Source organism: Osmerus eperlanus, chromosome 6 (assembly GCF_963692335.1).
Source record: "Osmerus eperlanus chromosome 6, fOsmEpe2.1, whole genome shotgun sequence".
Taxonomy (NCBI): Eukaryota; Metazoa; Chordata; class Actinopteri; order Osmeriformes; family Osmeridae; genus Osmerus; species Osmerus eperlanus.
This window is the reverse complement of record NC_085023.1, coordinates 5,318,520-5,322,323: the sequence shown is the minus strand read 5'-3', so window position 1 is coordinate 5,322,323 and position 3,804 is coordinate 5,318,520. Positions and strand designations below refer to the sequence as shown.

General features: G+C 39.4%; 1 long non-coding RNA gene across 1 annotated transcript; it reads left to right on the top strand.

Moving 5' to 3' along the window:
- The first annotated feature begins 723 nt into the window (after positions 1 to 723).
- LOC134021824 (uncharacterized) lies at positions 724 to 2,213 on the top strand. Its single transcript, XR_009930575.1, has 3 exons — positions 724 to 792; positions 1,700 to 1,743; positions 1,841 to 2,213. It is a non-coding gene; the product is annotated as an uncharacterized LOC134021824 (long non-coding RNA).
- The last annotated feature ends 1,591 nt before the right edge of the window (positions 2,214 to 3,804 follow it).

Genomic DNA, 3,804 nt, shown 5'->3' with positions numbered 1-3,804 from the left:
GCAACCGTATGCCTGTCGTCCATTAATTTGATAGGCCTAGCGGGAGCGGGCGGCGCCGGCTTCCAATTCATTTTCAATGAAACCGGTCGTAGATGCTGTTACGCGAGCATCAACGACCGGTTTCATTGAAAATGAATTGGAAGCGGACACCGGGCGTTGACGCAGCTTGTCGGCCTACATCACCTGCACGCCTGCTACCGCACCAACTAGCCTGTGTCTCTAGACAGACATTACAAGTAGATTGAAGATCCACAGTTCCGCTGTAGATCAGTTCCGCTGTAGGGCATTATTTTTTTAGTTTTCTTGGTATGTGTTTCTTATATTATGTTATAGTGTATTTTAACCAGAAATATATAAATAGATACATTGTATATTGTTTAATACACTGAATTTATCACCGAAACATATAGGCACAGCGTCCATTAATGTGTATAGGTCAGTTAATCATTAGTCTGCTATCTCAAAATTTATGTTTGATATGTTTTACTTTTTTAGATATTGTCCTTTTACCATTTTTTAGAATGCCTGGTTCAACAATGCGTCAGTGCCCTCATTGTCACAGCAGTGTGAATTGCGGTAACCGGCGTTGTGTCAAGGTGATTATGTACACAATCTACACTCTTGCAATATGCAATAAAGCCATATAACACATATTTGTATTCATGCATTCTTAATTACTGTGTGTGGAGTATATGTATGTTTATTGTATTTTCTTTTTTGACTGAGTGCCAATTCCATGGGTCACTAGACATTTTCCCTGTGGAATCTGTGTCCATGAGTCGCGTAAGGAAGGTTAGTGAAAAAACACAAATCAAAAAACACCAATCCCACATTAAAACTGAAATACTGTTCATTACCTTTTTGATGTTTGGTAAATTCACAAAGATACAGTTTACATTTAGTCATTTAGCGGACGCTCTTATCCAGAGCGACTTACAGTAAGTACAGGGACATTCCCCCGAGGCAAGTAGGGTGAAGTGCCTTGCCCAAGGACACAGCGTCATTTGTCTCAGCCGGAATCGAACCAGCAACCTTCTGATTACTAGCCCGATTCCCTAACCGCTCAGCCACCTGACTCTCTGTTACTCACAGTTGATGCTCAAATAGATTAGATAGAATTAGATATGGTAGTGAAAAGCACAAGAACTTGACTGCCTGACATCAAATGTTGTAGATATTCTGATGGAAATCTGCCAAACCTGTATTGTATTCAGTTCTTCAATGTTTCAAATAACATATTAAGGTGTTGGTACTTTTGTGAAAGAACAAAATTACTGCTCTGCCAGTGCATCAGCTGATCTGTCCTTTAAACACCTTAGGGATTTGCATTTCCCTGGTCTTTGTCCTTACAAATTATATTTTGCTAGATGAAAGTAGTTGGGTGTGATGGATGAGGTAGATAGATGACTGACTACAAAAGAACATAGGTTCAGGTGTGTGTGCTTATAGAAGATAGACTCTGCTTCAGGTGGGGGGGGGGTGCTTGGCCTGGATTCCTAGTTGCATTTCGTACAGCCAAACATATCTTTTATACCCCAAGATGAGAATATAGGACCATAACAATCCAAAATGTCCAAGTACTTTGGAAACTGGATATATATCTTAATGATGTTATGTTTACAGTTGAAAATGTAATGTAATTTAGCCATTCTCTATACATACAATGTCTTGTTTATTCTGTGTTTTACTCATTTCAAAGGGGCACAAAGAGGTTAAGGTGCACTGGTTGCCTTGTCCATCATGGTAAGATAAGTGGACCTACATTTATGGACTTTTAAGTATTATTTCATCCTACCAATTTATTTATTCTTCAATTTCTAATTTTGTATTTTATTTTCAGTAAGAAGACTTGGCCGCCCACTTTGGAGCCTGAGGGTAACGTCCAGATGACCCTAACTGCCTGTTAATCTGGCATGAATGACTGTAGTTCCAGATGTTACCTTTCTCCTACTAAATTTGTTTTTCATGGTGAAGATATGTTGTGACTAACATTACACTGACAAGATAGGGCAACTTAGAAATGAGAACATTTACCAAAGGAGCAGTCTAGCTATAGTCTGTTCTTTTAAAGAAAGCAATACCACAATGAACTATATAGTTTTGTAATGGAGCCAAACATAGTTTTGGCAGAAAACTAAATTGTGCATCTGTTTACCTGACTGTTACTGTGTGACCAACAACATAGGCTTAACTAAAAGAGCGGCCACTTAAGATGCCAGATCTAATAGCATATCTTGTCATGTAGTAAAATACAAGTTTAACCACACTGCAAGGTTGGGTGTTTTACATGCCTAAGCCAGGCAAAGGGCCATACAATGTGCTCAAACTATTTAAGACAGTTGACGCCAATATTATTGCGGTTAGATGGAACAGCAGAACCCAGGATGGAGCTTAATCTAGTACCTCCTGTGTTGAAGAAGTAGAGCAGGTCAATGGCTTCCAATACCACATTACTCTTACCATTACATACATGACCAAATACTTATATGCTTTTACACTTGCTTGTAAAGTAGACAGACTGTATAGCCTATCACTGCATTGATAAGGTCTATATTCATAGATCCGTAGGAAGAGGGCTCTGCTGACAGACATCCAGATGGGCAAGACAGAGACTGTAAACCCTTTGACATCTAGCAGAGAAGTCTACAACAGTCTTGTGGCAGGTTCCAAAAGATTTGATGTGGCCCTGGTGGACGAGTTTCTTGCTGGATAGAGCCTTGACACAGGTCATGAGAGGACCATGGCCGGGTTAAGCATTTGTCCAGTGCTTCAGAAATGTGAAACAATACTGTATATGAAACACTGAACTATACAATTACATTTTAAGTATAATGGTGGGTGAGTAGGGAAAATATGCATTAAAAAGGAATGTTTCTATTGCCATATGTTTTAAGTTGAACACCTTGACAATATGCTACAATGCAGTCAAGTGTGCTGACAACTGTTTTGGATCATTACATTACTTGCTGGCCATTTTGACAAGCATTCTAAGTCTGTTCTTACTGTACATATTAAGGTTTCCAAACCGCACAGTAACCATATACAGTATGTATATGTGTTATAAGGAAACTTGTCACATACAGCAACAGAACCTAGAGCTAGCTGAATGCTAATGATAGCTATGTCGTTCTTAAAAAAAAACGAGAATCCGAACAATCGTAGAACGAAGTAATCAGATAGTTTCGTATAATATGTGTTTAATTATGTGAAATTACACATGATGATTAGACTAACAAAACCGTATATTACAGCTGTACATATCTATTACGACTGAAGTACAAAAAGGCTCATGGGTAATCCCTCGATGCGTCCCATGCAGACCCCCACCCAGACCCCCACCCCTTGGCTTGAGGCAACGGCCCCGGTGGATGTAGGTGGTATTGCATTTCCGGTTAGGTACCCGGCTCGTCTGGTCGTTTTTATTCTATTAACTCCAGTCAACATATCCAAAACTATCTCCCCCAATAATTTTTGTTTGATTCTCGAACCTGGCTCATACTACTAGCTTTATCATAGAATAATTTTTCCCAATTTTTACTAATTCTGAAACCAATCCAAAATGGGTAAACGAGCACCCAATTTTCTTGCTTACGCCAAGAAAAGTTGCCTGGAAATGTGCTTGCGGATACGAACAGGGCACGAGCACAAAAGTGAACATTAGCCTAACGCTGATTTACCTGAGCTAAATGAGCACAAGGAGAAAGGGCTTCATGATCTACAGTTGCCTGCCTTAGCTGTAGCCAGTTTTAGAAATGTTTGCACACATACATGACGGTTGTTTGTAGAGTTTATTTTCGTTATTTT